General features: G+C 47.4%; 1 long non-coding RNA gene across 1 annotated transcript; it reads left to right on the forward strand.

Moving 5' to 3' along the window:
* The first annotated feature begins 1,545 nt into the window (after positions 1 to 1,545).
* Positions 1,546 to 15,481, forward strand: LOC119378197 (uncharacterized). Its single transcript, XR_005180951.2, has 3 exons — positions 1,546 to 1,868; positions 11,926 to 12,030; positions 15,431 to 15,481. It is a non-coding gene; the product is annotated as an uncharacterized LOC119378197 (long non-coding RNA).
* The last annotated feature ends 654 nt before the right edge of the window (positions 15,482 to 16,135 follow it).

Here is a 16,135-nt window from a genome sequence, read left to right on the forward strand (position 1 = left end):
TGAAATAGGTTTTTATTTAGCATTAGCGCATGAAAACATAAAAACAAAGATACGGGACTAGGGCTACCCCTACTCATCTGCAAATAGACGGGGCAGACATGGCGGCATTATAGCGGCATTGTGCAAAAGGCAGTCGGAGCTAACAGAGTTCACTGCTGTTATATCGTGGCAGATAATGGCGAATGTTTAAAAAGGCTCCTTTTCGCAGGAAAGTGACTATGTTTTAAACACGAGTTATTCGCACAACGGTTCAGTATGAGCAAGCACCTCGTTGGAAGTCTGCAACAGTAATATTCGCAACGTCGTTTCGGTCTGGTGCACGGCTACTCCAACGGTAGAATAAAAGTACATACGTCATTTTACCAGTGAGACCAGTTGCCGTCCAAGTGGTGCTGTTTTAATAGGCGCTTGAAAGCAAGTGGTACCACTTTAGTGGCCACTTAAAAGCGCAAGTGGTACCACTTTGAAAACCACTTGGCAGCAAGTGGGACCACTTTGGACCACTTGAAATCCCACTTCAAATTTTCGCCTGGGTTTATAGTCAAAGTTATTGTATGTAATATAGCAAAAGCCTTGGGGGACGTGCATCTCAGTCTTCATGGTGGCGTTGTGCACTGGTAGCCCGCAAATATAAAAATTCATGCATATAAACACGTGTATTAACACCATTGATGACACAGCTAACATAAATACGGGTAAAATAGATGGTCAACGAGTAGTGTATGAAGGAAAGCATGTTCGCTGGGTTAATCTGGAATTTGAAAAATTGCCTCAACAGCACCACAGAGGCCATAACAGCAGTTCCAATAATGAGTGTCACCACCATGTTGTACCCCATCTAAACATTAGAACAAAGCAAGGGAACTTTTTATATACGCTAAATATCTCGGGCTTCCTGATGCTGAGCTCTTTTGTGCATGTTAGTGAAACAATGTTCACGAATATTTTATGAATATCCACTTTTTGATATTTAAATAGAGATGTTCACCCAATATCCATTGAATATCCACAAATAACATAGGATATTCAGACCATTTGTGGACATCCTATAAATATTGATGGTTGGCTGGGAGTGGGCCCTTTGTTGATTAGCAAAAGAAATAATTATGGCGTAGTGGACACTAAACAACTGTACTTGCAGTAGGCATTCTAGGAGGCCTTGAAACGGCCAATGTTACGCGCACAGTCGTTCGTTTCCTTACGGCACGGTTGAGGTATGCACCGAAAGCCGAAGCAAGACTAGCAATCGAGAAGGCGATTTGCATGAGACCCGATTACACTCCGCAGAATGACGAATAATGGCTTAGTAGGTGCTTCCCAACTTCACAAAAATTGTGATTTATGGCGTAGTGGGTACCGTTCTGGTTTACTTGTATTGTGGCCCCAAGAGAGCTTACAAGGGGCTCTAGAAACGCCGCTCTTCCAGCTTTCGCTGTGACTGTGCTGCGGTTTCAGCGCAGGCCTGGCGTTTTTTTTTTCTTTTGCATTTTTTGTCGTGTGTTGCAGCTGTCATAATATTACGTGCAATTAAAAATCCGTATTCAAGAATATTGTGCCTATGATTCGATCTCGCCTCTTAAACGGCAGGGTGTTGGCCATGAGAGGAGCAAACGCTCTTTATACTCCCCTCAAAGATTCTAAATGTGTAGGTAATCGAGCCGTACACCCGATGAAACGTGGCATCCCGTCCCGTGCAGATATCGTTCGGCAGCCTGAGTTCAGTGCTGAGTGACCGGGCGGGCTTCCCGCTCTTCTTTCGCACCGTGGCTGCCGACTCGTCGCACAACCCTGCCCGTGTGGCATTCTTGCGCCGCTTCCACTGGGATGCTGTGGCCACCCTGCACGAAGACGACGAGCTCTACGCATTGGTGAGTGAGCGTTTATTTATCAAGGCGAAAGTCTCATAAAGCATATATATTTCCATATATACGTGATAATCAAAACAAATTAAGTCAGTAGTGAGATAAATAGCGAAAATGGTTGGACCAATAGTAAAATATTGTTACGGGGAAGGAACTCTATACACAGGGTACATTCAACGCTGCCGCAGTTCAAGCGCGTTCCGCTCAGCACTTCGTCGTCGTCATTCTCTGCCACTCGCAAAAAAAAAAAAAAAATTCGGCAGATCCCACGTGCCGTGGGAGTCGATGTTATGCGAAGCATGCGGCGGGAAAGTGACTGTGGCGTAATTTTTTTTACTGAGCAAAACACACGTAATAATGCTAAAGATTTGTATAAATTTTGTACGCACCTATATATCTTGAAGTGCCGCATATGTGTTATAAACCAGTTGTTTACAGTTGGGTAACGCTGCCAACGGCAACGTGGGTATTACCAAGACTAGAAGCGGTAAGCTGATATGTAGTGCTTATACTTGTCCGTTATCGTGGAGAAAGCACGCACGTTTCACGAACCCGTATGCATGTGTGGAAGAGGCTCCAACAGTTCTTAAACAAGGTCATCATCACCGTGATCAGCGAGCACTAGACGCTGCTCATGACTTGTTATCGGATCCGGTCGCGATCGCGGTGGCGAGGGGTCCATTTGTAGTGAAGTATGAGTTATACTACAGCTCTTAGAAATCGTGGATGCTTCGGTCATTTCGTCGACAAATTGTCTTTCTGTAGAGCCGGCGACATGTCGAAATCTGAAGTCACCCATCGCGTTGGTGAGGGTTAGGCCGTTGAGGCTGGTAGGCCTGGATAGGGCTACGTAGACCAACTTCAGTGGATGGCGCTTGTCGTATTCGTAGGATACATGGGCGTATGTGACCTACGTAGCCTAGTCTACAAAGCGGCTGTCAATCAATCTGTAATCATCCTCGGTCAGCATAAGGCCATCACTCAGCCTCGTAAGAAATGCCTAGGACACTGCGTCGTTCTGGCGGACTAAGTGCACTTTACGCTGCTATGATGTGAATATCATACGAAACTTTCGTTAATGTATTCCTGCGGGGTCGAGCAATGCTTCAATATAGCTTGCTGAATCATAGGAATACAAATGTAATGCTTATTAGACTGCTATAAAAGCGGAGCCAACACTGGAATCACGGACGTTAATCTGATATGACGCCTGTACTGCAGGACTACACATGTAGTGCTTATTGCTTTCTTGTAAAATTGGATACCCAGCACCACAACCACAACTGCCGTTGCACCGACATCAGGCCTGCATAGGATGTTTTTCCAAACCAGTTCGTAGACCTGGCGTGGCTTTGTGGTAGAACCCCTGATTGCCACGCAGAATACTTAGGTTCGATTCCTGCTAGAATCCTGATTTTTATTCTTTGCATTCGTCGGGTCAACGCTGCCGATGTCGGTTTTTCTTAACGCTGTCGCATTTAAATTACCAATGTCTGTTCTCGCCGTTCCTGGGTAGATATAGACTGTCAATCACCTGTGGCGCATACCCGTACACCGCGGCTGATGGTAAACGGGTATGTGCCGCACGTGTCTGGAGGAAAGGGTTTGACGACGCACGCGACAGGATTTTCACGTTATTCATGTCATGACCACACCGTCATATTCGTAAAGTCCTCTTACCCTCTCATGCTAATTTTGGTCTACACCAAGTTAAGGAGGCGATCACGAGAGCACCCAGACGTAGGCGGCTAGATAGATAGATAGATAGATAGATAGATAGATAGATAGAAACGCTCAAAGTGCCAGAGGTTCGCTAAGAAATGCTTCGCATTTAAAAATCATAAGATCAATTCTTGACCAATCCCTCAGAGTGGGTATGAACCACGTGGCAGAGGTTACAACAACAACAATTCCCGCCCGTGACATTATGCGCCGGTGGCAGAGGCGATCAGTTCTCGGGATGATAGTCGCGAGACATGAACTCTATCACTCGTGGGTGAGGTTGTCGCTGAACTAGAATTGAGCGGAGCGATCTCATAGGTCCCGTTAATGACCTTTAGTATGACGCGGTAAGGGACAACATAACGGGGCACAAGTTTTTCGCATAGACCAGCACGTCGTGATGGTATCCACAGCAAGACCAGCGACCCCGTAGAGTTATGCACCTCGCTGTGTCGGCGGTCGTAACCACGTTTTAGGGGCGTAGCTCCTCTTAGTCTAACCTTGTCACGTCTCCGTTGTCCGGCGTAAACGGATCTCCCGTATGATGCAATAGATGGCGCTGTCTCATAGTAGTACATACAAACTGCAGTTCAGGGACGATATTCTAGATGGCGCTGTACACAATCTGTGTCGTCATCACCATTTCTCGTCTCATTTCCTAGATGGCGTTGGTCCAATAGAATTGTGTGCAATATGGCGCTTGCGTGGATCGACACTAGATGGCGCTGGAAGTGCCGCTGCTCACGGGCTGCGCACGGGCTGCGCGGCTGCTGCACGGGCTGCTGCACGGGCTGCGCGGGGATGCGCGGGGAGCGAGCGCCTCTCTCATTCTCCTGTATCGTCGCCGTACGTGTCGGATCGTTGGTGGAGCATGGACGATGCGCAGCGGCGGGCGCTCGCTTGGCGGCAGTGTTTCGCAGCGCTCGCTTGACGGTGCGCGCCAAGGACGCCGCTGCAAAATGGGCTCAACGAGAAGCGAATCCCGAGACCATGATTGCTTCAGGAGCTGCGCCCAAGCTCTTCATCATTCACCCGTGGATATGCTGTAATTTTTTTGAATAACCTGCATGGCGAATTGCCGGGAAACCTGGCGGGCGATGTCCGCATGAGCCAGTGCATCACGAGCGTAGGGAGTCGGCGTCAGCACGGTGTCCATGGGTCATAGCCAAACAATAGGTAAAAAGGCGACAATCCAGCTGTGTCGTGACGTGACGAGTTGCATGCAAAGGTTACAAAAGGTAGGTTGATGTCCCAATCTCGGTGGTCATCAGCGACGTAGTACATTCTGTATATCTGTCAGGGTGCAGTTCAGGCGTTCGGTGAGACCGTTTGTTTGTGGATGGTACGCTGTAGTAAACTTGTGGCGGGGTCGAGCAGGAACGCAGGAGGCCGTGGACTACATTAGACAGGAAACAGCGGTCGCGGTCTGTGATTGACTAATAAGAAGCGCCATGACGCAGAATGGTGTCATGAAGAGCGAAACCGGCTACATCAGTTGCGCAGCTGGTGGGAAGTGCTCATGTGTCGGCATACCGCGCTTCGTAGTCGGTAGCAATGGCAATCCATCTATTACCGGCGGCCGACACGGTGAAAGGTCCTAGAAGATCGAGGCCAACCCGGAAAAATGGCTCATCCGGTATTTCAATGGGCTGCCAGCAGGCAATAGCGCAGGTGTCTTGCGCCTCTGACAGAGATAGCACGCCGCAACGTACTCTCGCACAGAATGGTAGAGGCTAGGCCCAAAGGATCGCCGGCGAGTGCGGTCATACGTGCGTGACACCCCTAGGTGATCGGCGGTGGGTGCGTCATGAAGTTGGGCCAAAACGTCCGAGTGGAGATGCACAGGCACAACGAGCAAAAGCTCAGCACCATCGGCGCTGGCGTTGCCATCTCCGCCCGTAACAATATAATTAGCTGTATTTATATTGGTAAATAATAATTAGCGATATGTAATTATCTAATTATAATTAAACTTATTTACAGTGTGAGCTAATCAGCTACCTCTTGTTAGTAAATATAACGAATATTAACGAATTAGTGACTGTTGGACGTCGTATAAAGTGCACGGTAAAATAACCAACCGATTGGCTTTAGCCTTCAACTCGTCTTAGGCGAACGCATAAGGGACCCTGTGAGCTTATTATTGCGATAGCAATTATATGGACAGGCTCGGCTGATTATATATATATATATATATATATATATATATATATATATATATATATATATATATATATATATATATATATATATATATATATATATATACACTCGAATCTAAGCCGATGTTTTTTTCGAAAAAACGATGTGCGAAAGTGGGGGGTCGGCTTAGATTCGAGTACCACGATTTATGGCCGCCGCTGCCACATGCCTGAAGGCCCGGCCGCGCTGGCGGCATTACGGCTCTCGATGCGCCGATCTCAAGGTACTGGTTTTGCATGCCGGAGGCTCATTTTCGCGACATTCTACGGTAGCTGCACGGTGACGAGGCCGCTCAGGCCTGTTCAGCGGGAGAATAGTGGTCCCTATCGCGTGGCGGACGGCGCGGAGCGGAGGCGCGGAGTTGGTCAATGGTGATTCTTCTGAAAGCGATCGTGCAGTGTAGTTGTGCCTCTTGCTCGCGAAACGCCTGTGTCAATTGTGCTTCAGATTCGATGGCACCAACCAAGCGGTGCCACCACAGCGCGGCGTTTAAGCGGAAGGTCGTGTTACATGCGGAAAAGACGTCGAACCTACGAGCGCAGCAAGAGTTCGGCGTGCACGAAAAGAATGTGCGACGATGGCGAAAACAACGTGCGGAACTCTTCGGTTGTGCAGCAACCCGCATGGCGTTCACTGGACCAAAAACCGGCCGACACCATGCGGTGGAAGAAGTTGTCGCCGATATGGTTAGAGAACAGAGGGAAGCGGGAATGCCCGTGACGACTGAAATTATTCAGGCGAAGGCCAGAGAAGTCGCCATCGCGAAGTCTGTCTCACGAACCTGTTTTAAAGCCAGCAGGGGCTGGACAACACGCTTCATGAAACGGTTTGGATTCAGCCTGCGACGACGGACCTCCGTGTGTCAAAAGCTTCCAAATGAATTCGAGGAGAAGCATGGTGCGCTGGCGGCCGTTTCGCTAGCTTGATCTACCCCGGAATTGGTATTGCGCGACGTGACTGTGTGACGAACATAAAAACACGAGTTAACATGAAAATCATGACACGCATGTCATGTACAGCATGACTTACGTGCCACGCTCATGGTGCGCTGGCGGCCGTTTCGCTAGCTTGATATACACCGAAATTGGTATCTTGCGACGTGACTGTGTGACAAATATAAATAACAGGAGTTAACATGAAAATCATGACACGCATGTCATGTACAGCATGACTTACGTGCCGTGCTCATGGGGCGCTGGTGGCTGTTTCGCTAGCTTGATATACACCAAAATCGGTATCTTGCGACGTGACTGTGTGACGAACATAAAAACACGAGTTAACATGAAAATCATGACACGCATGTCATGTACAGCATGACTTACGTGCCGTGCTCATGGGGCGCTGGTGGCTGTTTCGCTAGCTTGATATATACCAAAATCGGTATCTTGCGACGTGACTGTGTGGCGAACATAAATAACACGACTTAACATGAAAACCATGACACGCATTTTCCTCACTGACAGACAAGACAATGTATGCAGCTCTTTGCTGGCTGCTTCGCATTACATCGATTCCCACAATGCGTGGGATCTGCCGGCTTTTTTTTTTCATTCGGCCTACATTCGAGGAAAGTTTTTTTTTTTCTGGCCTTGCCAATTTCGGGGGTCGGCCTAGATTCGAGTAAATACGGTATATATATATATATATATATATATATATATATATATATATATATATATATATATCAAACCACAAAGAAAAATATTTCAGAAAAACTTTCCGACGCGCGGAATTGAACGGGCGCCCTCTCGCTTCGCAGCGCGCGGCGTTAGACGGTTAGGCCACGAACAGTGCCGTCTTCCAGCCTGCTAACGGCGAGCTATTTATATACACTATTTACTTCAGCATGCTTTCTTAGTCACCGCATATATGGCGCGATGTGCGCGCATGGCGGGCTTTAAAGATCGTCGCCCTGCTCCTGCGAACGCCATTGCTCTTCGCCCTACAGGGCGTGGTCGCCTTCGTGCGCTTATCTCGAGGAAAGAAGGGGCGGCCGGTGAGGTGGAGCGGGGGGTACAAGGGCCACTTCGCTCGCTGCAGAGGCCGCGTTTGCGAAAGGAGCGCGCTGTTCAAACAGAAATGAGTAACAACTGTGACAATTAGTTCGCGCTCGTCCTGTGTTTACCTTTTCGTTCGTTTCGTGCGTCCTGCTTTATGTTTGAGCAGTGCGCTTCAAGTGTCGAGCTGTGACGCATTAGTTCGCGCTCGTACTGTGTGCGTTTTTTTTTTTTGTGCGTCCTTTGGGCTCGAGCGACGCGCTGGCAATTTCTAGCTGCTTTCCGTTCTTCGCGTTACATTCCAATTTATTGCTATCGCATTCATTGCTTCGCCGTTGCGGTGAAACTTTGTCATTGTTTAGTTAGTTAGTTAGTTAGTTAGTTAGTTAGTTAGTTAGTTAGTTAGTTAGTTAGTTAGTTAGTTAGTTAGTTAGTTAGTTAGTTAGTTAGTTAGTTAGTTAGTTAGTTAGTTAGTTAGTTAGAGATCTCACTGTATTATACATGAGGAATGGATAACGTGTCAACGGAAAACTCAGAAAACAAATATCAAAAGGTGCGCGATAGTCCGAGCAGGCATGAATTTTTCGTGACTTATACGAGTAAACATAACAAATAAAACGAGCTGCACCACCTTGAACTGCTTCTGGTGTGACAGAAAGGGCAGATAGTGTGGGTCCACAAGAGAGCATGCGTGTTCTAATTTGGGCCTTGGTAAACTGTTTCGTTTCTCTTTAAATAGTGTTCAGCTTCAAGATAATTATTAGTTGGGTAGTGTTTTTATAGCGTTAGCTACACTTGCCTAGCCGGAGCCGATTTCGCGTGGATCGCCATGAGCCGTGCTGCGCATGCGCGAGGATCAGTGCGGAGCCGGCATCTCACGCGCTCTCCGCCACCGCCGCGCGCGGCTCGCCACTGCTGGTCGCGGAGAGCGAGAGGAGTGGCGTCGTAGCCGGGCAGACAGACTGGCGCCGGCGCACGCGACTCGCCGCTGCTGCTCTGCGCATTCTAGAGGGGTGACGTCGTAGCAATGGCGCGCGCAGCGATTCGCCTTCGCTGTGCAGTCGCCGTCTGACAATACGCTGGTGCCGCTTGATAGCGCTTCTGACTGGCGTTTGCAGGTGGGTAACGCCATCGAGAAGGAGAGCGCAAATGCTGCTCGACGGCGCAGAAGAGCCGAGAAGCTTATGTCATCGGATCCCGAAGTAGTTGCCTGGTAATTAGCGGTTCAGCGTACGAAGAATGAAGAAGCAACCTGACGTTGAGCAAAAATAAATATGCATGTGCCACATAATACGTATACCGTCTGTGTGTCATTGTAGCAGCAGTAAGCATGACAATCAATCTAATCCTAGACAATCTGGAAAGCTCATAATAATCAGCTGAACCTTTGCTAACGCTACGTATATCCCGGCATAGCCGAGCTAAGCCACTGCAATTTTTTTTGCTTCATCACTTAGTTCCTTATCGAGAACAGAGCCGTTTACCAGCGCATGTGTAGCTGTGCCGAAAACATTTCCTGCAGCCACCAGAGTAATGTGTTCTGCACCGAAAGTTTCCTTTGAGCAAGCAGCTATATTCGACGAGGCTTCCTTGATAGGTTAGAATAACAGAGAGCTGAGCTAGTTGGTAAGTATTCATTCTAAAAAGACAGGGCGTGCAAACAAGGACACAAGAAAGAAGTCAGGACACCACAAACGCCGACTAACAACTGAAGAGAAGCACAACGGCTGAAAAGAAAGAAGGCACGAAAACTTATCTGCGCATGCCGATGCAACAGGCGAACCTATCAATCCGGCACGCGTGGCGGTCTACGTGGAAGAAAACTGTTAAGGCATTTGATTTCATGTTTATGCAAGTTAATCGACGGTTGGCTCACGCATGCACTACCACTATTCTCGATATGCCAAGCTTCAATCATCAGGCGCGTTTCTTCATTTCTATGCCGGTACAATACTGCGCATTCATCAAATTTTGGCGTGCACTTACAATCTCGACAATGTAAAGATAGATTAGAAGGTGAGCCTCCTGTTAGCGATCTCTTATGTTCCAACAATCTCTGGTTGATGCATCTGCCCGTCTGTCCTACGTAGAAGCCGCCGCAGCTGAAAGGGATCTTATACACCACACTCGTACGGCAATCAGTGAATTTTTTGGTGTGTTTTATGAAACAAATATCGGTCCGCTTCTTGTCTTTTACTCCCTCATTCTTCCTCTGCACAGCGGCACAAATCTTACCTAGCTTATTGGCAGCCGTGAAAACAACATTAACGCCGTATCTGCTTCCTACTTTCTTTAGCCTGTGAGATACGCGATGAATGTACGGTATACCTACCACACGTTTCTTCCTATCGCTTTCCTAACCGTCGATTAACTTGCATAAACATGAAATCAAATGCCTTAACAGTTTTCTTCCACGTAGACCGCCACGCGTGCCGGATTGATAGGTTCGCCGGTTGCATGGGCATGCGCAGGTAAGTTTTCGTGCCTTCTTTCTTTTCAGCCGTTGTGCTTCTCTTCAGTTGTTAGTCGGCGTTTGTGGTGTCCTGACTTCTTTCTTGTGTCCGTGTTTGCACGCCCTGTCTTTTTAGAATGATTCCTTGATAGGGTAATATCTTTGCTACAAACCAGATTTTTGGGCTAGCTGCTACGTGTTCATCTTGGTGGGAAAGGCACACTGACAGACAAGCACTCAAAAAGGAAGGAACGATGGCACAAGCGCACCCTTCTCGACCTTGTAGGTCAGCGCGCTTTTTACAAACACCGGGCAGGCGGGTATACCTTCCCCGTGGCCGCCACCGCGCAGCGGCGTCGAACGTGGCGGCGTGCTGACTTCAAATGCGTGACGCCGCCGATGTCTCCTTAACCAAGTTTACCCAATATACCCAAGTTTAGCCAAGAACCGGTGCGAGTGCCACTCTAGACCCGTAAGCCTTGCACTAAGGTCGCTTTGGGATTCTTTTTTTTTTTTTTGTTGTGAAGATCTAGGTATTGAAATGGCGGCAACTGACTGAATGCTTTTATTATGTGCTACTCTGTACAAGGTCCAATTTCGTTATGACGGCATTTTAGGCCAATCAGAGAGGCAGCAACGGCCCTCTGAGCCAATCAGAGTTGACAAGATGGCGAACTTGACAACATGGCGGAATATCAGTGTCCAGAATAGCATGCCTGGTCACAGGGAGCGGCCGCCAAGACGATCTGGGTTGATGAAGAAGAAGAAGAAGAATGTTTTTTATTTTCATTGAAATGATTTACAAAAATTGCTGCGAGAACATCCGGATCCGTAGCCGATATGGCTAGTTAAGGATCCGTTAAAGACATTGCATTTTGTGGTTTATTTTGTGGTTTATTGTGATGATGATTACATAGAGATGGAAACGGTGATGCGCAGCAAAAGCTCTTAATCTATTGTTAGAACTGTTAATTGAATGTCTGTTGAAGTTTATATCATACCTGCTTGTCAACATTTTGCTGTCAAATAAAGCTTCGCCTAATTTGAACGTTATAAAATGAATCGCAAGTAGCTGCCCGAAGAGCATTATTCTACTCTTGTCGTCAATGCTACTACCGCGTACCATATTTCTTACACGAGCGAAGTCTCTCATTAAAAAGCATGAGAGAAGAAATAGCAGAGGAGGAAAGGCAGGGAGGTTAACCAGTTTAGGAAAACCGGTTTGCTACCCTACACATGGGAACAGGATGGGGGAGATCGATAGATCGAGAGAGAAAAACAGCACATAACACAGCGCACACACACAGTCAGTCACAGTCCGTCACTCTTGCGTGGTACACATCACTGTCACAGTCGCTTGTCCAAGTCCGTTTCCTTGAAAAACTAAGTAGTGCATTCGTCGCCTTCACCTGCGGTGTCTTCTGTCGACGACATGTAAGAATGGTTTCAACAGACATTGGTCGTTGTCAAGGTGCGCTGGAGCGGACACTAGGGACTGTCCCTGAACATTATATCCCGGACAGTCGCACAGGATATGCTGTAAAAGGTATTCGTGTAGCATATAGGCTCACGAGGATCAAGCGTTTGTCCCACCGTCGGGTGCACGCGTGGTCACAGCAGCGCCTCTCTCGCTTTTCTTTGCGATTATTTTTGTGTTTGCTGCCTTGTATTCGTGCTGTTCTCTTCGCAGGCCATCAACGAATTGCTGACTCAGCTGGAGAGCGCCAACATCGCCGTCTCGTCCTCGGAAAGCGTCACACGAAACGATTTCCTCGAGCAAATACAGGAGCTGAAGGTAAACGCGGACCTTTCCTCTGTGTTGGCCCCTCTGTCGTGCTTTTCATCGGCGCTTCTTGTTTTGTTCACGGCCGAGAGTGGCGACACCTCCTTCGTTTGCTCCAGCCTCTCGTCCGTCCCCGGCGCAGAGCTGACGCGCCAGCCAGCACAAAAAAAAAAAAGTGCGCGCATCTTTTCAGATCCTCTGCACATGCTCTTTATCTGCCACTGCTGCTTCTTATGTCATTGCAGGCCTCGCAATTTTGCTCGTGCACACAAAGCGTGCGAACCTCAGTGCTCAAGAATGCGTTTCGCAGTCTGACAAAATTGCGGACCACACAAACACGCGTCTTGAGAAAAGCATAAATACTGACGTTTACTGGAGCATCAATTGATCGGCATAACAGCAAGAGTAAAGGGAAGAAATTTTATATAAAGAGCACGGCAGGTCTGTGAACTTCATTGCATGAAGAAGGTGCCACACCTCCTTTTTTACATTCCTTCCATGCCTTTTTAGACTCCTTACAGCATGTGCAAAGAAAAGCACTGCAAATGGTACATCGCTTTTCGTAGGCCGAAGCTACGGCGCAAAGCAGACATCGCATAGCTCCGCGCATATTGCCACGTGAATCCAAACGTGGGTGAATTGAATACGGTGGCCGCTGTTTATGACTGCGACGGAGCAAAAGAAAAAAATAAGCCTTCGTGGATCGAGCAAAGTAAACGAGGATATGAAGAGAGGTTAAGCCCGTTTTGGCGACTGCTGCGTTTCTTGCGTCACTGGACATTCACTACGAATTCGCGCCCGTTTGCAACTACATTTCGAAAACCACTCTCACGGCACGTGCCAGAAATAAGCTCTGTGAATGTTGATATAAAGGAAACGGAAAATAAATAACGCTGCTTGGTTGCGTCCCTCGGCACCTGCTGCAGCACGGCCTTCGCCATCACTTGCCCCTGACAAAAAAGACTTGCACAGTTGCGATGCAAAGGAAAGGGAGGGATGAGCGCTTTGAGGGAGACGTCTTTTAAAGGCGGCCAGGAAATGAATATCTGCGGAGAGCACAACGGGCGGAAGATGCGGCGTCGAGTGCGCTGTGCCTTGCGACCTGACCCGGCCAGCACTGCAGCGTTCGAGGATTTTTCACTTGGTTGTTTGATTGTGTTGCAGGTCGTCATTGTGGCTAGTGTAAGCAAAGAAAGCGAGTGCGTGTAAGTCTGCTGTTACTGTCAAAAGCCTGAAAACATTTATCATTTTTTATTTACCTGCCTTCGTTTCACTATACTCCGTTTCGTGCAACGCTGTGGAAGCTATGCGAGAAGCTCGGCCAATGTGATGTGCGAGTGCGCGCATCTCGCGCTTGGCTTTCATCGTTGTAAATGGGCTGCAAGTGAAACACCAGAAATCGAACAAATAACTAGACGCTAAGCGGTCCAGAACTGACAACCGTATAACGGGGTTTGTTTGCATCTGAAGCACAGAGTAGCTTCATTTATTAATCAGCCTAAAGACGAAAAGAAACCACGTTACGGGCGGTCAAATCATTGGACTTTTTCTTGTTGCGAACGCATCTACTGCAACAAGTCTCGCTAACCTTCACAGCGTTGCACCTGATATATGGAGTACAGTCATAGGAAAGAGCATTTCGAAATTTTATTAAGAAATATAAGAATTACTCTGAATTCGCCAAGTGTTATTTCCTTTGGGGTGGCTCCACTGGGCTACAGCAACAGGAAGGTGTGCTTAACCATATGCGATTTTCTTGCTGACACAAGAGTAATTCCTTGTTAATATTATACCAAATCAAAATTTGGTATATCGAATTCCCCCCACTAGTTGATTGTATTTCATACTATTAGATTACAGGTTATCTTCGTGGCTATGTAATCTAGTCAATCTTCAATTTTTCTTTATACCCTAGGCAACCGATTTATTCCTTATCCTTCGTCTTAATTCAAAAATATATTCCCCTCATATTAAGCGCCGATTCTGACCAATCCACCGCAGTGGGTAGGAACCAAATAAAAAAGAGGCACAAGCAAGCGAGCATGCCGCTTCAGTAAACGTGCCGCTGGACTTCTCCCGTCTTTTCACTCGCGAAATATTATTTTTTACTGTACGGTACCAACAGGCAATCAAAGAGCCGGCGACATTGTTTGCCACGTCTGTTCTGCGTCCCTCTTTGAATTTACGTGGCCTTCTTTGTTTTTTTCTTCCCCTCTCTTGCTTCGAGTTTTGGCGTTGCGTCGCAACACTGTTGACCTATGTCGCCCGAGGGCGTAACAGTTCATTTTGTCTTGCTGCATCTTCTACTTCTAGGTAAAAGAAAGTTGTTGGCAATTAACCCAAGTAACTCTGCTTTTGCCGAAAGGGCGCAGTCTGGGTACTTACGAATGTTGCCGGTCTAGGCGTTGAGCCCCGATACTTTTTTTTTTATTTCTCATTGTTGGGAGCATGACAACTTTGCTCATTCTGGGCGAATGTAAACGTGCCGCTGAATCCATAGGCGGAATACTTAATGCGGTGTCTCCGAAAGAATGGTTAAACAAGGCGCACAAGTTCGACAAGGACAAAAAGCGAGATCAACACATCGCGAGCGCCGACCTTCAACAGACCCATTCGTTTCACCTGCAAGTTGTGAACCAGTTAACGATGGCGCTGCACTCCAGCATTCGTTTCACGAGTTCAACATGGCGGCGCCAGCACCATTGTGTTCGTTTCGAAAGAGTGCAGCCGCCGTGCAAGGCTAGTTCCCTGCACCTACTCGTGAGGTAGTGCCGAGTCCGTGCAGCACAAGGTGGCTGGAACCGCAGCAGACGACAAAGCCGACTGCGTCCAACAATTGAACGTTTTCCGGCAGTCGCAAATGTCAGGCAACGTAAGTGGCGCTAACTTTTACGAATCAAAACCTCCACAACTCGCGAGACAACCGGCCGTAGCTTGAGGCTTGCACGACATCTGCGCTCTCGTAATCGTTTCGGCATCTTGTTGCTGCTGCACTCTGCACGACGACGGCAACACCATGAACCAGTTCAGTTAGTGCAGGGTGAATCGAATGGACCTTACCAGTTTACATTGTAAATGGCAAAACAGTGCAACAGACAGGATCGAGAGCAAGACCAAACAGCACAGCACTAATCTGCAACAGGGAAACTCGCTTCGTCAAACTGTCACGCATGCTTAAACATCAAGAAAAAAAAGGCTCTGCAGAAGAAGAGTTGTGCACCTCTCGACTTATTAGTGAGACCCTTGAGGCAGCAGCATGCCCCGCACTTCTTTGTATCCTCCCAGGAGCAGATCGGGTTGTCTTGTGTCTGTATTCTGTGAATAACAACTAAATTTTTAACTAGAATTAGTAAAGCAAGCGCCTTGTTATTAGAAGCGTATTTTTTTAATATAAATCCTAATGTGTTTGCAGAACACCGATAGCCGCATCATAATCGGCAGCTTCTCCAGGCACATGGCACGCAAAATATTCTGCGAAGTAAGTACACTGTTTTTTACCAAGTTCACAAGGTACGGAAACTGTACACACCGAAGATGGATAAAAAGAATGAATGATCGTGTAACTCCAATTTCCTCGCATGGCCACTACCATTCCTTCACCTATCGAAGATTTTCAAGATTTTTCTTTTTTTTTTTCTAACAAGACTACTCGAGTGGCGAAGACAGCAAAGCTTCACATGCGTAAAGTGCTTGCTCAGTGGGGCGTTCATTCTCACACAAAGTAAAAATAAAGGCACTGAGAACACACATATAGATACGTTAATACTGACTGAATTAGCTTACGCATAGAACGTCTGCTGGGATGGTGCGTGTATAGGAACCGTTTCAATAAACGGAGACCAGTTTATGCTCGCTGTATGTTCACGGACATTACTTTCGTAAGAAACAGCGAAGTGTGAAAGGCGCACAGGTTATAATAACTGATAGCTGAGCTAGTTTGTAGGCATTCATGTTAAAGAGACAGGGTGTGCCAACACGGACACAAGAGAGAAGTCAATGACATCGCAAACGGTGTCTTGGCCTCCCTCTTGTGTCCGTGTTTGCACGTCCTGACTCCAAGGTTACGCCAAAAGAACGCTTTTGTTAGCCATCCAGAGTGTAAAGAACAGTGACGTAT

This window comes from Rhipicephalus sanguineus, unplaced genomic scaffold (genome assembly GCF_013339695.2).
Source record: "Rhipicephalus sanguineus isolate Rsan-2018 unplaced genomic scaffold, BIME_Rsan_1.4 Seq730, whole genome shotgun sequence".
NCBI classification, from domain to species: domain Eukaryota; kingdom Metazoa; phylum Arthropoda; class Arachnida; order Ixodida; family Ixodidae; genus Rhipicephalus; species Rhipicephalus sanguineus.